The 20,718-nt window shown below is 37.9% G+C and overlaps 1 long non-coding RNA gene across 1 annotated transcript in view; it reads left to right on the top strand.

Annotated features, from left to right (window-relative positions):
• The first annotated feature begins 17,669 nt into the window (after nt 1-17,669).
• The window catches only part of LOC124155627, a 167,159-nt gene continuing 164,110 nt past the window's right edge, over nt 17,670-20,718 (top strand). The window contains exon 1 of the long non-coding RNA XR_006864212.1: nt 17,670-17,854. This is a non-coding gene — a long non-coding RNA (uncharacterized LOC124155627). The remainder of the gene's footprint in view (nt 17,855-20,718) is intronic.

Below are 20,718 nucleotides of genomic sequence, written 5' to 3' on the forward strand. Positions count from 1 at the left end.
GAAAACATGATTTCAATTGAGGAATGAAAGCTGAATACCCGGAATTTATCGAAAATTTTTATTTAAAACTTAAGAATACTGTAATCAGTGGACATTGTCATAAAAACTGATACCTCTACAAATATTTAAATCAAATTCTTGACAATAAATGTAGGTAGTTTCTTGATGGAGGCACTCGATGACTTGATATGTTAAAATTCTCATTAGTGAGCCGTGTATCAATTTATGGCTTTCTTTTAATAGGGTGGTTTCCTATTATTTTTTTATTGCCTAAATCGAAAGATTATTACTCCTGGAGTACGTATTTCACGCTTTTAGATTTTTAAATGACGATATCTTTTTTTCGCGATTAAGTGAAAAGTGAAAATTTTCAAGCGTGCGAAAACGCGACGCGTAAGTATGAATGCCGGGAAATCTCTCCGTGTGACGTATTTCTGGTTACCGCTGCCGCCCTATGAGGTGACCTTGAGGTGAGGGTTAGCGCTGATACGACGCAGGCTGCTAGCGGGTAGCTGAGTACCCTGCTGGCTGGTAGCGCTAGGCTTAAATAAGGATTATTAATACCTTATCAAATGAAGAAAACTTTCCGACCTTAGCCAGTTTTAATAAGTGATTATTAAGACATGTTTCCCTGAGCTCTGCACCTCATGCATGCATTGGTAACCTCAGACGATGTATAACTCCTATCTTCTCGCATAGAAACTAGGTCCCTGTGACGTCACGTGGAGTGGCATCGCATGGGCGCCAATCTGCCCCTTTTCAAATGAGGATAAAAATGGACCATTGCCATTCGTCTAAACCGGTATTTCTAAAACGAAATAATTTGTATATTATGAATACAGTAATGGTGGGTAACGAATCGCAATCAATGCCTTTCGTTTTCTTTGATGAAGGAAACTACCCTATTATGTTGAAAATTGTAGATACCAAAAAACTTGCAAGCCATTACGTAATGGATGACAGACGAGTCAAATTGGTAAATTATGTTGTCATTTAATCTCAACTCAGTTTTTACTTTTCCTGTTTATTATTTGATTCAACCAATTCTGAGGCATTTCAGTGCACCCTCCTTACCTTTCTTACAGGGTATCTATTCCCTTAAAATAATGCGAAAGAAATAGAATCCAATGAGGTAGACTAATTATGTGGAGAGGAGAAATATAGAATTAAAATTGAGCTACTTGGGTGAAACATCTTTCTTGAAGGCTGTAAAGTCTCCCAATCGTGAAGCCATGCTTTTAATGCATATGTTTTCTCCGTTTTAATTGACATTCATCTCCCTATTGGGAAATTTCACTAGTTTCCTTCTTTTCACGAGCGAATTCTTCACTATTTCCATAGCTGATGTCTTTTAGGAGCTTGCCTGCATCAGTACATGTTCTGCCGCTTGTGATATACATGCTCTCTTTTACATCATGCTTTGTTGGATAGTGAGTGGGATAAATTTAGTAGCTCTTGTATTATTAACTTGAAGAAATGGATATTACTATGAATTTGCGGACCTTTGGAGGAGGAAGCTCAGGAGGAATGACAACGGACAAATACTCTTATTCAAGGTCCCAGAAATTTCCTGAGCTGAATTACTACAGTTGAGGGTACGACATCATTATGAAGAGAAATGAGAAGAATGGCATGTTAAGTGCTGGATACAAAAGGAAATAAAAATATGAGTGAGAAGGGAAGATGGAAGAAACAGTCATGGGATTTACCGGAGTGAAGGAAAGTGGGTCAGGTGGGAAGGAAAACTATTAAAGGAAATATATGTTCTAAAACCGGAAAGTAGAATTAATTGGTCTATTAAAGCCCTCTTCGGCAAAGAGGAAAGATTTAAAGGCGTGCTGTGCTATAAGAGGCCGATGAGCACCAAATCAGGGCAACGACCTGAAACTACCCTGTGTATTTCCCATCCCTGACTAGGCCACTGTGTGTGACTAGATACATCCTGATTATTTTAGATCAAATGACTGCGGAAGCTTCCTATGGTTCTCCGTGCTCTTTCGCCCCGGAGCTCCGCGGAGTCTCTCTTCTACGCCTCCGTATCGAGGGTTGATGCTCCAAGGACTGCCGTATTTACGTCCCTCTCCCTCCATCATACTCCTTCCCCTCTTCCCCCCTCCACCGCCCCACTTTCACCTGCACCCTCCCCTCCCCTCTCCTCCTAATCCCTGCCCTCCGCTCCGCACAGTCCTTTGCTTTCTCCGCTTTTGCATCGTCGCTTGCTGCCTGGTTGCGGTGTGCATGAGGTAGAACGCTCAACTTCAAGCTTTTGTGTGAGGTTCCGCCAGAGCTCTATGCAATCGTGTGATATGCCGTTTTGTTCTTTAGAACAAATTAGTTGAGCCACTAATTGGTTCACTGAACACGTCCGAAGATAGGAAGTCCGATTGGCAATGACAATGAGAAATAAAGTATCTCCGAAACAGATTTTAAATCGATTGTTCAAGGCAGTCGTCAACTGGAAGGAGAACTGGTGTTAACTCGCAGAGAACTGTGCTAACATAATAGTGCAAGGGTAAGACATTATTAGCCTAGCCCCATCACATGCTCTCTTACTTGTTGATGATTGCACAAGGAATTCGAAACACCGTTTTCGGAGATATTTTTATTCCAACTTTGATTACCACTTGGTCTTACTAATTTTTGTCTCGTAATATAGATAAACTAAAACATCTCTTAGAGAGTATCTTATGTTACTCAGAGAATTGCAAGAGTTAACATGGGTAAGAGCAATTTTCAAAACACCAGTGGTCATTTCAGAAGATCGTGAAAATTTTGAGCAAATTGGTGTCACCTCCGAAGTAAGGTATCATGGATCTTCGTCATCATCATCATCAATGGTCAACGATCCTAAGATTTGTTTGACGAGGCTCCTCACTCGATCCTCTCGTCAGCTAATCTTTTCTCAACTACATATTTCTTCCCTATCACATCCTTCTTTCCCTATTTATCCTTGCTCATTTGGCCACCAAGCGTAGTCATTGTAGAAACTTTAATCAATAGAAAAAAAGCGGTTCACATTCAGAAGAAAAAAAATCACCTCAGTATAAGAACAAGTCAAGTATTAAAAAAAGTTCATAAAAACTCGGGTACATAATACAAAACTGCGCAGTAGAATAACAGGTGGAGTACAAAAAAACCGATATAGCAGAAAAAAAAACCGATTTAATATAGGTTACCGTCGTAACGTAACGACCTAACCATCGCACCGTCATCGTTAACATTTTTTCCCTGACCGAGAATAATCTCAGTATTTCGCAGGGGCTGTTTTATGACGGTGTTTTTGGGGGTGGGGTGATTAACCTGAGGTCTGATATGATTAGGTAGATGGCTTTTAGGTATTCATCAATGATTTAAAAACATTTTTTGCTGAGCTGGTAAAGTGAAATGAAAACTTTAATTAGAGAACCATCTTAAATATTAACCCCCCCCCCCCTTTTCGTACGCCACTGGGCTATTCCGTGCATCATGTGCCTCTGGAGGGATGCATCCAGCATCGCAGGAATCACAACCATTCAATGTGGTCGTCCCGTTTGCGCGCACTACCAAGTGTACCTCCCTCCCCTCCTCCTCCTCTATATTTCCCCACCCACCCACTTCCAAGGGACACTGACCCAGCTACGACTTATCGACCAACCCCAATTCGTTCCCTACGCGACCCTTCCCCTCTTCCCAGCCTCCGAACCACTCCTGCTCGCTGCCACCGCGTCTGTGTACGACCCGTGCTTCACCCGCTAAGCGTTCTAATGTTTTCTCTTTTCCCCTCAGGGAGCTCACTCCTACCACATACCTGCCATTGAAGGAGCTCGTGTAACACCCGCGTGGTTCGAAGTGGAGCTTAATATCCTACGTTTTCGCCTTCTAGAAATAATGATAGTTTCAATGTTGACGTAGAAAATCTTGAAAGTAGAGCAAGAAATGTTTTGATTCCCAAGTATCCGTCGTTGTAGTACGATAAATTGAGGTTTACTCATTTAACAATGGCTAAGTAAACACGACCTCGTTGCCTCACTGGTGCAATGTAGAGGTACGTCTTTTCCGACAAACCCTGAAAGGATATACGTTTGTACTTGGTTTAATACTTTTTCGCATGACTTTTAAGCAATTGGAGAAACCGCGATTAGATTCCGCCATAATTGAACGATTTTTCTCGGTGGGTGTAATCAGTTCATTTTCATTCATTTCAGTGTTATCCTCATTGGACAGGTAATTATGTCGGAGAATAATTTTAAAATACAAAGATATATGATGACACGCATACTAGTTGAATATGACCAATCCTAAAACTGTGTCGTGAATATTCATGCTGCATCGTGCTGTATTAATTATAGCGTGACATTTTGGGATATTCCATTTTTCTATCTTTTTTTCTTCCCACTGTCTACATGCATATTAGAGCATTTATTATGGTTATTTTATATTGTTTCGAAAGTATTTATATCCAAAATCATGTTTAACAATGCATTATTTTTATAAAAAGGATGATTTACTGCAGAAATATGTATATATATCGTTCCTTGAAAGGTTATGACCATAGCCGAAACTAATTTTGGCTATCAATATTATAACTGAGGCTCATCAGCGGGCCAAATAAAGCTCTTTGGTAATCGTGCAATATTTTTGAACGGGATGTTTTCATTTTGTTAATGATATATCTTCTTAACCCACCCAGAAATAATATGTGACCTTAGAGGTTCTAAAGAGAGTGAAAGGGCGACAGTCTACTTTCAAATGGTTACCGTGAAATCTATGCCCTAGGTTGTAACCTTCAGATCGAAATATTACTAGGGTCGCAATGGGAATATAATGACACCATTTTAACCTTCTTAACTTAGCAGTAACCTCCACCTGTCGGAGGAATATCAATTCATCGTTTTCTCTTTTCATTTGCAATTGGATATGTTGAATGTTCGTTTTATGTTTTTGGAGGCATTTGCTATAAGTAATATAGAAGTAGTATTGTTCGATTTTCATAAAAGTTAAAAAAGAGTGGAACTAATTATAAATTTTCATGAATTAAGGGCAATTTTTATCACGTTCAAACGCTGAAATAAAGTTTTTTTTTCTGTTGCTTGCATTTAAATGAGAGTTATTGGTTACTTAGCATTGGGCAGGGAGTTTAATCCTGGTTTTATAAGCTTGATATGACCAAAATAAAAAAATAGAAATCCTAATTCGTTGATTCGGCTTTTTAATGGGAAATAATTTCCCTAAAGCCATTGCTGGAAAGATCTCACTACACTACGAATATATCCCATGAGCGGCTTTGATGTTTAACCTAGTGGAAAAAGGTTATTAAAATTATAACCTCATAAATATTTAAAGTTTGAAATAGTTCTAATTCTGTGAGACAGTAATATTTATTAACTTTTAATCTGTGAAATTAAAGCAGAAAATATGTTAAGTATGCCGAAAAATGAATGTAATAGATAAAACATTGATTGTAATGATGTTTTGGATAAAATGTTTACTACATGTGTTATTTTCGATTGAAATTTTCCACTATTTTAAAATATAGCATCCTTATTTCACGTTCACTGCGCCTTTAGTCTTGAGATTTCATTCGTCGATACTTCATGTCTGATCGATTTTCTCGTTACTTCATCGTTCATTCTTTATTGAAAGCTCGTAAATTCGGCTCGTAAAACTTATGTTATTGGTGCATGGAACAAATTTTTCATATTTATTATGTTTACCGTTCCTTCTCCTGTCACGTCGTTAGTTGTCCTGGTATATATGCATGTAGAGGGACGTTTTGCCTTTAAAGTCATCCTAATGTTAAGTAATTTAAAATTTATATTCAGTGTCATAGAATTAATCAAAGTTTTCCAGATTGGACCATTGAACTTCTTAATTTTATTCTCACTTCTTACAGAATTTTTGGAATAAATGATGGCGTAACTGGAGTCTCAATAGAAGATGCATGAATAGATTTATGAAAACTTCGCCAGTGACGAAGGATTTCGTCGCGCTGATAGTCCGATTTGTTATTCTATTTCAGTTTTTTAAAAGGGTGAATGCAGATGAGTAAATTTTAGAGGAAATCTTACTGAGCAAGTGTGCGAAACATTTTGGATTGAGGAGGTTGTTACTGAATTTCGTGTCGACTGATTTTAACTAGTATTTGGACTTTTAAATTGTTGACTGGGACTTATTTCGACCTAATTGAAAATTGTAGCATACGCATCAGCTACATAAGCCGAAGTAACAATAAAGCATGGGTGCTGGGGAAAAATGGCTCAACATAAAAATTAATGAGAATGGAGAAACTCATCTTTGTTTAATAAGATTAGTCTTGGTCCACGACCAATTAAAATATCACTTTTTGGGAAAAATAATGTTTATCCAACGAATTATTTTCGTCGTTCTGACAGAATGAATATTTAGGTTTCATATCATGAATAAAGTGGACGGAGGGGAAAAGGAACGACGAAGTGCTGGGCATGGTGGGTGAGGAGAGGCAGCTTTTAGATGAGATACGGTTGAGACGGAAGGTAGGGATGGAACGAGTACTTAGCGGTGAGGGGATGTTGAAAACAGTGTAAGAGGGTAGAATGTTGGGTAAACGAGGGAGAGGAAGGAAAAGAATAGGATTTTTAGATAAAATGAAAGGGAGTAGGTCTTATTGTGTAATGGAGAGGGAAGTGCATGATGGAAGGGGAGCCTCACGGATTTCTTCTCAAGCACTCCATCTTACTCACTACCCTACCTTACTCACTACCTTAATCGGTAGAATACTTTAATAATATAAATTATAATGTATATACGAAAATAAGAAATTGAAGCGGAAATGACGCGTTGGGATTAAAAAGTGATCAAGAAAATACAGAGTTTGGATCAACTTGTCACATGCCCACTAGAGGCATGAAATTCTTTGGCGCATTCCTGAAAAAAATCATAATTATTGAGGTAATTCTGTCATAAATGACTTAATTCTTTCCTAGTAGTTACATATGTTGCTTCTGTTTGCTTTGGCTTATATATTTACCTAATTACATTCTGCTCATACTTCATGCGCGGGTAGAACCAAGAGATTAATTCGGTGTATTGGTAAGTCATGCTAGAATTTGTGTGCCATTAGGAAAATGGGTTTATAGTGAAGAAGATCACTCATGCTTTTAATTCAATCGCGAATCAGAATCTTACCTTCCGTTCCACTCAAATCCAATCCTGGGCCACTCAAGCCGTCACTCAACCCAGGAATTTCACATCGCATTTCCTGTTTCCCAAGTCCCCTCCAAGTCAATTTCGTTTTTGCGTCGAACTTAGCAATCCGCCTGAGTGGCTGCTCGCTTGCGCCCTCTATGTTCTCCACGTTGACTTTCCTTCGTTTACGTTCGGAGTCTTTGATTGCGAAATATGGATCGTTCATGTAAATAAATAGAATGAAAAAATAAATAAATACGAATGCGAATTTACTCGAGCCTGATTGATATGATTGGCTGGAAAAGGTTTGCTCCCGACGTTGCCAAATCTATTTACCTCTCGTCTTCCTTCATTTGCCTCGCTGAGTGGGTGAGCGTAGGCAGGGGTGGAAAATGGAGAAATATAATCAATCAACCGTCGAGAAACACATCCCTCAGTCTTCCTCCCTTTAAACTCTCTCCCCGTCCTACGGTCGCGTCCTTCACCTGACACCCTTAACCGCTCCCCTCTCCCAACACCCTTTTAAATCTCCAGCCCCTCTCCCTCTAATTTCATACCAATCAATGATCGTCTCAAGATACCCACTGTCCTCGTAACCCTCAAGGGAAACTAAGCAGTAACCGACTCGATAGGCGTCCCGGGAAAGGTTTCGAAAATGCTCGCGTCTTAATCTTAATCGAGGAGTTTTCCAGCCTCAGAGGTGTAGCGTCAAATGACACGTCTTGTCCTGAATGGTATCTTCCAGCCACAGAAATGTTTAGGACTGATAGCTGGTACTGGAATCATTTTGTGCAACATTGACGTACAAATATGGAAAAATTTTAACCCTTTCTAACCCATTGCTGCGAAATTAAATTTCAAGACTTATAAATTAAAAAAGTGAAAATTTTATGCTCAATCATTATTATTGTGGCAGCTACATATTTCACCATTAAACTTTACAGCACAAATGAACACTTAGTTTAAATATTTCCTTAACAGAGCTGAAATGTTTACATTTTTGAATGCTACTTAGAAGCAACATTGGTTTATAATGTGCTAAAGGCTTAAAGATTATTATAGGTGTATTTCCGTCGGAGCATTTGGATTATGCTACTGCTTTTAAGCCTTTCTATTCAATATTATGCATTAATGATCAATATTGGTACGAGTCTTAGCGTTATATATTAAGAAATATGGAAGAAGTCTTGGTTATATGTGGGAGGTAATTTTCTATATTTTCGCAAAGAATTTTCTAAACCGTTCTAGAATAACGATATGTTTTGTTTTTAATTAATTTATCTGTTAGAGCTCGCGTAGAGTATGTCCACGCATCTACCATGTTAATTTTTAGAGCAAATGTAGGCTTCTCAGGCTTTGATATTAATACTTTTGAGTTTTAATTTTATGCTTGAAATTAGGAAAAAATTCCCACTTAATTTTTTCCCTAGCTATAGATAAAAGAATGTTTCTTTATTTATGACCAAGGCCAAGGAATCGGCGTTTCATGTTATTTGAAAATTTAAAATAGACGTGCTGTAAAAGGAGATAAGTCTTTTTGAAGAGGATATTTTTTCTTCTCACATTATATGACCTATGCATTCATCTTATCATGACCTACTTGGATAACTGTCAACATTAACGATTTTTCACGTGCCTATCATAGAGTTTTGCCCTTCTGCGTTTCGCTCGGAACAAATATGGTGCAAGGGTTACTGCATACGAGCCTGTAATTGCCAATCATTAAATCTTAGCCCTGTAATGGTGAATATTCCTATCATTAAAAATATATTCAGAAATAATTGGGAATGATTCTAAAGGTGCACTTCGTTGGAGGCGACGTCCATCGTGCTTCTTGGAAACGCCCTACTATTTTATCCACGGATATAGAGCCTACACTGTATGTCCTGGCGGCAATCCCCGAGCAGATTTCGCCCTTTCTCTTGTCTATCTAACCGTCATATTCTGCCGCCATCAGCTTCCCTTTATTTGCATTTGTCTTCGGAATTAACTTAACCTCTCTTCTTTCTTGTCGGACATTTTCTCCCCGTGTTTTAACCTTGTTCATTCCTACTTTATTTTGCCTTCAATGTTTATCCCTTTACATTCGCCATTCTGTCGCCTTTTTTTCTCAATAGTTACGCCACCATTTCATGATTCGTTTCGTATCGATTTGCAATTTAATGGATTATGAGATATAATTTGATATGATTTAATTTTTTAAATGTATACATATAGTGAACCCCTTAATCCTGAATAATGTATTATCATTGGGGCATATTATTGACGATAATTTCGAAGGTATAGCCGGTAGCGAAACAAAAAATAGACCAAGTAGTAAAATCTTCGCGTAGCTAACCTTATTCGTTGAATTATTGACCCTATTTATTATTAGGTTTCACAATTCACTAGAGAATTAGAAGGAGAAGACTGAGCTCTATCCTGGCATATAAGAAACCGAGATTCAGGGTTAACAAATTAGTATTTATTATCATTACATTTTCTTTTAATTACCTTAATTAGTGTTGTTTATAATTTTTCAATTAATGTTAAAAGAAAATTCGAGGCAGGATTTAGCCCAAAGCGCTATATTAAGTTCCTCCAACAGATCGCGTTGCTAATGTCCATCATATTTCCTGGAAATTAACCAGGTTACATATTCAGCCCCCCGAGTAACTTTGTTAATTAGTTTCTTGATTGTTTTCCCACTAACGACGGTAAAAAACATTCTCTCAAACGTTTATATTCCATGATGAATTCCGAGTAGTTTTTTTTAATGAGAATGATGAGCTCTTATGTCTCAATTTCCTCACTCATGAAAATCAATGCCGAGGAAATTGCTTTCAAAATAACAAGGTTTTCATCGCCCTCACTTCCACGTTCTTTTTTCACACGTGGATGAAACTTCAACTCGATTAAGCGAACCCTTAAAAAGATTCCGAAATTGGAGGTACATAATTTCATCCCTAAAATATTCCAACGTGCTTCATGAAAGTAATTTTGACTTCACGAATATCAAATTACCTCCTAGGGTTATTGTAGCTCAGAGTTTTCTGATTTAATATGAGTTATTCGAATACTTGACGTTCGACGGAAGACTTTTTAAGGTGACGGGTACGTAGTAATTGCACTCTAGTAACTATTAATAGGACTCACACCTATTTCATAATTCTCGAGGGGAGGAGAAGGAGGAAATAAACTCGACCGAATTCCCCAGCTCACTCATTTTCGATTTTACTGAATTTTACGAACAATTTTAATGACATAAGAAATATTTATGCTTGGATAAATCACTTAGGAGATGATTTGTCTTGATTAACGTTAAACCATGAGCTCAATTTTTTGCACATAAAAACACTTTCTGTGGTTAGGATACCACTAGCCCTTGAAACTCTCTGGCCAACAGAATTAACTCTTTGCTCTTTGAGAGAAATTTTAATACCTATTTATTATAAGTACTGGAGGTCTTTCCCAGTTTAAATCCTGGTGTATAAGAAATCATCTCTAGTGATTCTCTGCTGAAGATGTTAATGTTCAGCATAAAACTCAGTGGTAAAATCCAATTTTCATTTAACATTAACCGTCCTGGGTTTCGGCAGCTCCAGGAAATGTTCTCACAATTGAGTGTGATGTTAAACATTTTGTTTAAAAAAAAATAAAGATTGCCATGTGGTTTAATTTTCTTAAGATAGAATTTTGAGGGCAAGAAAAGCTGTATTCGGGGCTCCTGCCATACTCTAAAAGACGAATTATAAGTTTAAGGGCCTCCTATCCTGAATTCTTGAAAATTATTTACAAATAACTCTCCCCTTATCTGATAGGACGGCTTTTAGCCTTAAACTACGGTAATTGTATTTACTTATATGCAAAAGTTGACCAATCTATTTAAGTTGTGGGAGATACATATGTGAAACTGAAGATAATGTTGCTTATACAGTAACCTTGAAGCAATTTCCAAATTATTTTTTCTCTGCGTTTCGAAGGTCAACTCCTACGATTTTTTCAATCTTCTTCGTCATCCTCCAACGGTTACAACACTGGAAGAACGGTTCAAAATCAATTCTTTCCTAAATCTAGACACTTAGCTGGTCAACATTTTCCATGTTTTGAGAGAGTGCGAGAGAAGTTCCAACTAAATATATCGTTAATCACGGAAACACTTAAATCTCAATTTTAAAGTGGCAAATGGCCCACGAAACATTTAAAGCCACGAACCCATTTCTGTGTCGAAAAAAGGAAGGAGCATTTGAAAGAGAGAGAGAGCTCTCCACAAGAGACTGCTGGCTACACTTGGAACGCTTGTCTTCCCTCCAATAACATTCACTTCCATTGGCGCCCATTAACCTTATTCCTCTCGTTGCCAAAAGGGATCCCGTCCGAGTTAAAGCGTAACGCACCCCGGAGCGATGCGGCTCATTAAGCGGACTCTTCCCTCTAGCTAGATCGATCTTCTTTTGGTGACGATATACTCGCTCAAAAAATTATACTAGTTTTTAAAAATTGTCAGGGCATATAAAGTAGACTTTGGTCAACATTTTTTGTATCTCTAATTTGAAAAATTTCTCTCGCTTCGAAAAGCAGTAAAAAAAGTTTGAAATATTTTCAAGGCGACTGTAGGTATTTCCTAGGAATGATCTATGATTCTACTTGGATATAAGTAAATGCAGCAGATTTAAAGATTAAAAGCCGTCCTGGATTCCTCCTATTGGGTGAGGGGAGATTTATTTGAATATAATATTCAAGAATTCTCAGATCATAAATTTTATGTGAGAAACAACCATTTCGTTACTTTGAAATTTTCATGATAATAGGTTAAGTGTTGTGGGAATAATGTGGTTCAGGAAATGCAAAATACTATCGGTCGATATGGATGTTTACTTCCTTTTAATGGGGCTCCGTATCTTTCCGGGAAGCGTCGCTTTAGGCCATCGCTATGTATCTATCCTTTAATTAACGCTGGCGCCCTGGCGATCTTAGTTTTATAGGTTAAAAAAATCATTGATACGGAGAAGTCCAAAGTAACGAAAGATGATAATTTTATAATGTGAAGTTGCATCGATAATGATACAAAGAAATTATTATATTTTACAATAACAACATGGAATGTCCCAGCATTTCCTAATTGACTGAGGATTTACCTGAAAAACGCATATGGATTCACGATTAAATGCGTAATATGTGGATTTTTTTGCTTAAAACATAGTCAAATATATCTGAATTAGTGAAACAATAGCATAAATACTTATAAATTTTTTAAATATGAAAACTTTATGATCACTCCCGAGAAATGATATAATTATGGCATTTGATTTTAAACGTTTTGGTGGTTATAAAATTTTATTTCTGCTTAGGTTCATGTTATTCCACTTTTTAAAATCTATTACAAGGAACTGATTTATTATATGGACATGTGCCGTGTCCTGAAAAATGAAATAGATTGCAATTAGACCCAGTGGACATTGTAGGTACAGTAAGAATAAAGTTCTACCGACACTCATGTGATTTAGCTATAAATAGAGCAAACAAAAGGTATCCCAGTTTTTTATATATTAATTGAAATGAACGAGTCTTTGCTGTCATTTGGTACTTTGAGAAGAAAAAACTTAGCTAAAGTTTGTGGGCAAATATATCATCAGTGCAACATGAAGTGACGGTCGTAAAAGACCAACGTAAAATAGTTTTCTTAGTTAAATGGAACCATATGTGACTGGAATGATTTATTAGCGAAACTTTTAGAGTCCATCCCAAAAAATTGAAGTATTTTTGAAGAATTTTTAAAGGAAGTAGATTGATATTACGTGTCTGTTTTAATGCTTTGATTAATTTTTTTCTTTTACCACCTGGAAATTTGCCCGCCTGTTACCACATTCGTAATAATGATAGTATATCTTGTCGCTGAAATTTATGAGAAAGACAGGGGCTGGCCGCCGTGAAAAGGGTAGTATAATAGGCGACGGGGATCTCTGCCAAAGACACTGAATTCGGTGACTGCTCTTCGTGGAGTTGAAAGTCTTTGTTGATGCTGGAGGAGGACTCACTGTGAACGCTCTTTAAGCACTTTGAGCCACGTCACTGGCTTCATTAGGGTAAACGCTCATCCTTCTGACGTGATGTTTTGACGCCGTCTTAGAGAGCAAGGGGGAAAATGGATGAATGGTACGAGTATAGGTGATGAGATGTCAAGGGATGTGACATGCAGAGGAATAAACAGACTAAAAGGGGAAATATTGTTTAATTTGATGTGTTTAAATGCAAATGGAACTTTAAACAAGAGCGAATAAGCGAGAAATACTTGATTCCTTCACTCGTTCAGATTTTTCTCATGTGGTGAGAGGACGCTTACGTAGAAATTGTCTCTTTAGAAATGTAACCAGCAATGAAATGTTGCCGCAGCTGGCAATAGTAAACCAATCAAGGAATAAATTATTTTTTAAATTAATTTTTGACACCTCATGTGATAGAAAATACGTCATAGGAAACAGTTTTTAAGAGTATAAACTAAAAATAACATCAGTATTATTTCTAAAAAATGCAAGAATGTATGTTCGCGAAAAATGGAGAAATAAAAGTGACTATTTCCGAAGAATATCTCGGATGCTGAGAGATATGCGGAGCATTTCCAGGGATGGTTATCTCAAGTCTGCATGGGATGATTATCCCAGACGTACGTGATTGGATGCCATTTTACCGCCATAGATGCGATTTCCTGTGTATTTTACTAATTGTTTATTTGCACGACCGTGCAGAAATTTGAGACTGTAAATATTTATACAGAGTTTGATTCGTAAAAGCGGTAACTTTTATGAGATGAATGACGCTGTAGAGTGCGTATCAATCACGTGATCTAAGGTCTCCTATGCCTTACAAATGTACGTATGTTTAACCGAATAAAACTAAACCGTATCTATGATGGTGTGGGAATACAAAGGGGTAATAATTACGCGAGATTTTATTAATAAATTATTGAGTAGTTTTCTTAGATAGCTAAGGTTAAAAATTGCATTGCAATATTGGGTTTGTGATCCCAAGAACACCTTATTTTTGAAATGACCAACGGGCCAACTTAATGCACGTGAGGATTGGAGGGAATGGTTTGCCTCACCTTTATATCAGAGGAGCAGATGACAATAGGGAGAAAGAAGAGTCATTAGGGACGATTTGCCGGCTATGAGAGAGAAGAAAATGGAGGAGGATAGTAGAGGGTGGTATGGCATGCAATCGGTTACATGGCGTGTAACGCGAGAGAGAAAGCCACACACGGAGTCTCGCAGCATACCAGTTTACATTGGCTTGCACTAGCTTTGATGAAGACGCGTCGACTCACAATCTAACCAGTATACTCCCTTGATAGAGCACGTATCCGATTTCCTCATTATACATACCCCAGGATCCTATCCTGTGTGGAATACAGCTTTGATCTTTGCGTCGCGGATGGTGCGGAACGCCGTGTTTTAGCTGCTTTACTAATCAGTAGATCCTGCATCAAAATTGAAACGACGCGGAGTTGCAACGCGTTGCATGTAGTATGCAGCCCTTTGTGGCAGAATGTGGCTGGAAAAATCTCTGCGCCATAAGATGCATGTATAATATATTTCGAACTCCGAGACTACTTGACGACGACTCTAACTCTTTTATTCACTATTCACACGTTCCTTTCTGTTTTCTATTCCTGGCGGCAATCAATGACGAAACAATTCAGCTTAGCCAAACATTGCTTCACGATCGTATTGAAAATAAATCAATTGTGTGTCTTTACTATTTCCTTTCTTTTGTGATATAGTGCGGGTGTGCGGAATACGTCTCGGGGTTGGAATGGTAGGCAAAAAGGAACGTGTGAATGATGACTTTTAGGAATTTTGCCCTCTTTACAATGAGGTCTCTTTCATGCTTGATTTCTGAGATTTACAAAAGCTATGATATCGTATACCTCCTGAATGCGCATGACTTCTTCCACAAGAATCGGAACTGGCTCTGTGAAAGCTGTTCGTATTATGCTTCACTTATCCTCTTCATACACAATGCAGTGAAATAAGATGACTTGAATAGTAAGTTGACACTCCTCCACTTGGTTACAGGTATACCGCGTAGGTAGAGTACCGAATTGTAGGGTACCTATAATGTAGGATTTACCGTCCGGATTGGTATTGAGGCGTAGTCTGCCATCGTCTTTATCGCGAATGAATTGAAATTATGATAAAATTATTTTCGAAGTATCATTACCCCTGGAATTATTTGGGATGTATGATCATGGCGGTGGCTTCTCTAATGACTTGACATCATATCGATCCTGATTAATCGCCATTACCATGTGTTCGTCTTTGCATGCGCAAACGTCACCATGATGATTGTGCTAAACACTTGGATGAATTTCAGATCTCCCCTTGGCAAGTCAACGCCGCGGACAAAGGCATAAGAATGCGAGGATGGAAACCCGCCCACATCAGTGTTCTAATGAGAAGACAAGTGTACCACGACTCGAGGGAAAACTCGTGCAGCCCTTGTTCAATCGGCTACTCTAATTAACTTACTCATAAACATAGATGTGTCCGATGACATTTAATGGAATAGTTCCGTCATCACTGCAACGCGCTTTGCGAAATACACTTAAAAAAAACTATTTAGAGGTTTTAAGAAACGGATATTAATGATCTGACCTGTAGTGTTGCGATTTACAATGCGGAAACTTGGACACTTTGGAAGGAGGACGAGAAAAGACATGAGACGTTCCAGATGTGGGTGTGGAGAAGAATGGAGAAACGGAATGATGGTCAGAGAGGACGGGGAACGACGAAGTGTTGGACATGGTGGGTGAGGACATGAAACTTCTAGATCAGTTGTGGAGGTGACTGAGGGTTTAGATGGAGCCAGTAAGGAGTGGGGAAGAGATGCTTAAGTTCGTGTTAGAAGTAAGACTATTAAGTAAGCAGGGAAGGGGGAGGATGGGAATAGGATGAATAGGTTAAACGAGAGGGAGTAGAACATATTAAATCGAAGAAGGAAGTCGAATTTGGGAGGGGAGATAGGCTGGGGTAATGTGCTCCATTTAGACATACCGAATACTAATAGAGTAGGCAATAATAATGATCAACTTAATCCCCCCTCAAAACGGTAGATCGACTTTACTAAGAATAATCATAACGGTTAAAATACTATTAGCCCAAGCCGATTTGAACCTAAGACGCAAAAAGGTTGCTAACCTATGCTGTAGCAGTTGAGTTTTGGCGTAATAGCTTTCATTAATGACTTGAAATTGGTTTATCATTATTCCCTTCGGAACGAACTACTTGATCTCCTCATATTTGACTCGAGTAATCCGATGCAATATGTTTTTCGGTCAGTTCTTCACTTGATTACCATCCACCTTACAGCTCAAGGGCAAGCGAACGCAGCGGTTGATTCAGTGTTTACCGCTGTGAGCTCGCGGCAAGAAGATCGCTTGTGAGTACCCCATTTGAATCTTTATGGTAGTGTCTTTCGTCCTCTATTAGACTTCCACCTTCTACCCCCTCTTAGACCTTCGATAAAATTCGCGTTGGGCCCGTGAGCTCGTCTCGGAAACAGCTGGCTTGCACTCAGGCAGTGATTCGTGGTGAGTGCGCTAAGTTTTCGAAGCCGTGCGGGCACGTGCCTTTAGCTCCGATGTGTAAGTCGCGTGGAGGACTTGATTCCATCGTTTCCGTCTTAGTAACTACTTATTGCGATCAACATTACGGGATTTTTCTCCTTTTTGGTTCCTTTATAAATTGGTGAGCTTCGGAAAACATTATTTTATTGATGTCTCCTTTGCTACTGGATTACATCGCGTTGAAATTTGTTCTACGACGACTGTTTTGCTGTTTTTGCAACTTGCTTTTTTGGATAGAGTGTTGGCTGGGAATAATAAGCTCATTAGTTGATTTTCTTCTTTCGTGTTGGACTATCCTCTACGAACGGCGAGGGAGGTATCTGTCCTCTATATTAATGTTATTCGGCCACATGGTTATTGCAGTGGCTTCCTGAATTGGTCTTAGGTAGTAATTCCTTTCTACAGTAACGATTTCTGAATCGTTCTGTTTCTGAACGTCTGAACCGGCACTTGACCTGAAGATCCTGATGGGAAAGCATCGAAATTGTCGTCTCGGAATAAATTTCGAGGCGTTGGAGCCCAGATTCAAAAGAAGTAAGTAGTTATCTACAAATAAACGCCAACGAGTCAACTTTAATTTGTGGCCCGCTATCTGTGATCAAACACTGAACACGCTTTGGGATGAAATATGGGGAAATAGGTGACGTGTTTTGGGTTTTTCAGGATTACGAAACTACTTGGGGAACTGATCGGTGTGAATCCAGTATCTTATGGGCATAAGTTTATCTCCTAGGAAAGTACTCGCTTGGGGGCGTTCCACCTTCTAACTATTTCGGTAATTGCATTAAAAAAATTTGTTGACTTGCATTCCCATTGTTGAATGGGATTATCAAGTCGCTCACTTGTCATAATTACCGAATGGTTGATTTGAGAAGTCAACCTCAAGATTTTTAATCCCAAATTTCCCCTTTCGGGGAAATTTGGGATTAAAAAAATTGAGGGCACAGGAGAACTGGTGCTTTTCGTCATGGTGGGCGGTTAAAATCTGTGTCGTGAGGGAATCGGGTCGAATGGGGGAAGTGCCCTGAGAGGAAGATATTGACGTCATCACTTGGGATACGAGGTATCCACCCTCATGGAACTGATGACAGGCTGTGGGAGAAATTGGTGAGTGAAAGATTTTCATTATTGAATGTTATTGGGATATCGATGGAATCAGTGCAAACTTTTATCGTTTTATTTCCATTACCATATCAATAAACAGAATATGTTTTGGTTACTCGCACATTTATGTTTATTTTCAGTTTATTTAAAAGACTCCTTTTATTTTTGAGTAAACGTTTGGGATGTTTCTTAATAAAGGCGCTGTTGCCAGTTCCATCTCACTGTGCCGAGAAGTCGTCGTTTCTCGGCACAGTGAGATGGAACTGGTAGTGAGATGGAACTGGTAGTGAGATGGTGTAAGTTCACATATCATCGATGTAATATCATTCAATTTCTGTCGTTAGTGATATATTTATTTCGCGATAACAATATGGCACGCAAGTTACTTCTAGAGATACGGAAACAATGCAATCATAGAATCCTGAATTTAAACTGCGTGTGTAATGAGGCCCTTTAGGTGGCTGCTAATCAAATTTAGCCTCATCATCAGGCAAAGAGTAACCTGCATAGAAATTGTTAATGTTTCGTTTGTTTCATGTAAGGGAAAGGAACCCCTAATGGTGCTTGCTAATGTGCAACATACTCTCTCCAGGGCCAAGGTCGAGTTAATTTTTAGCGGAATTTCGCAGTGCAAAGAATATTCGGTGATTGGTGAACGACTTTATGAAGATAAATAGCTCAAGAAATCTTGAATTTTTAGAAGCAAATACTATCGAAAAAACCCTGATACGTCGATTTTAAGGAAATAATTCCAGTCTTCGTGCTTATATATGTTTTTTTTCGCGGATGCGGAGAAATTCTGGTTGGATATTTGGTCAAGGCGTATCATTATTATTCCTCTTAGTAATATCAGATATATCAACTACGATTTACTGCTGATTTTCCCTCAGTTAATGCTTAAGCTACATTTAAAAAAACACCTTAAGCCTTCTTTTTGCGGCTTGAACTGCACTGCGAGAGTTTAACCGAGGAAGCTAGTCAGCATGACAACGTTTTTCTCGCTGAAAAAGTTCATGGAGTTTTATATCTGCTGAAAGCATGCGGTGTGGTTTGCATAATGATATTTTTTTGGAGTGGAACTAAATTTCTTATGTATCCTGTATTAGGTCATATTCTATTCCGCTTGCGCTCTCATGCATTACCGTTCTATATCGTAGTTAGATTTTTTATTCGCCTTTCACGTGCATCGTTTACGAGCTCAGTCAGCCTTTAACCGTGCGTGACTTATTTTTTTGACCTCTCCAAATTCATATTATGTGATACTATTCTCATCCAAAATGTAAGTTTCTTTTAAAGTAGTGGAACGTGAATTATAATTGGATTAAAGAAATATGTTGATAAAATCGCAGCTTATTAATGTGAGTATAAAGAATTCAGTAATAACTGAACCCGCGGCTTTATTTCTGCACATTTAAAATATACTCGACTATTACATGACTTCTTGGCAGGTTTTTTTTAATTTGAAGGTCATCCTGCAAGAGAAGGATAAGAGGAAACTGGTAAATTATGTGTAGTCTGATCGCCACTACCCCATGAAATTTAATATTATTCTCGATGTGAGAATCCACGCTGTACCCACTGATTTACTGGTGCGCTCCATCTTTTAATATTTCTCAACGATTTCGTACTCTTTCAGGGCTACTCCAGAATTTTTATAACTGTTGAGGTAACTGAGTAGTTCTGTTCTTCTCTTAAGAACAATGACCCAAGGTCCTCTTTACTCCTTCCATCTGTTGGCAGTGAAATACTAGAAGGTTTATTTTTACCCTTGGTATATTAGCAATATGAAGAATGTTTATTTTAACGGTAAATTGCCATTATTTCAGCGTCAGAAAAGATTTTTTTCTATCGAGTGATTAGGTCTCCTTCTGATTCAGCGTCCGTATTTTATGGGGAGATTGAGCAATAAATTTTCTAAACTTATCAGCTCATTTACCCTGAAACATGCATTACTGGAACCCTGGCACATGATGTACCACGTATTAGGTTATACAAAAATCCGAATAATGTGACTGCTTGTTAATTTCATCTCATCAATGAAAATTATTCAGAATTTAATCCATTTTCTCATTTCCATCCATCAAACCTCTCGTTCAAAATTGTGGAATTTAAGTGACATTAATTTATAATGCGAAATTAATTATTTTAATGAATATATATTCTCTGAAAATGGCAGCTTTAAAATTGACACATGATGTTTATTATAAAATTTCATGCAATGTTCGTGGGAAGGGATAATTTCATTATCGCCAATGATTATTTTTTAACACGGTTCTAAAGCCATCATCACCTATATTAATGGATAAGGAAAAATTTGCAGAAAAAAATATGCTGGTTATTTTTTGTAACGATCTGGTGATAACGAATTCGTTATTTTTTCATACCCAAGGATTTAGTTCCTGTGTAATAAAGTTTCAATAGTTCTAAGAAAGTTTTCAGTTATAACTCATAATCAGCATTACACGGAGAAAATAAATAAAATTTTAAATCATAATCAACAAATAATTGTATATCAGACCTCAGACGCAATATCGTTGCGAGGTATTGCGTACCTTACCAACGTACCAAAACGACGAATCCGCCCCTAATTGATTTAAAATAAGAGTAAATCCATTTGAAATATTTATCATACTAAGTGGGGACCATATTGTCATTTTATTGTTTGTAGCTAATTATATTTTCGCATTTAATAATTCCACAGCTACTTCCATTTACATTGCGGTTAGAAATATTTACATAGTCTATCACCGCACAGCATATGATTTCCCAATTAAAGCTGCTGTATTTTTATTTCCAATTTTCGCCATTTCCGAGGGCAATTATCTGGAATACCAGATGAAGGAATCCGGAAATTGACCTCGTGGGAT

This window comes from Ischnura elegans, chromosome 3 (assembly GCF_921293095.1).
Source record: "Ischnura elegans chromosome 3, ioIscEleg1.1, whole genome shotgun sequence".
Classification (NCBI taxonomy): Eukaryota; Metazoa; Arthropoda; class Insecta; order Odonata; family Coenagrionidae; genus Ischnura; species Ischnura elegans.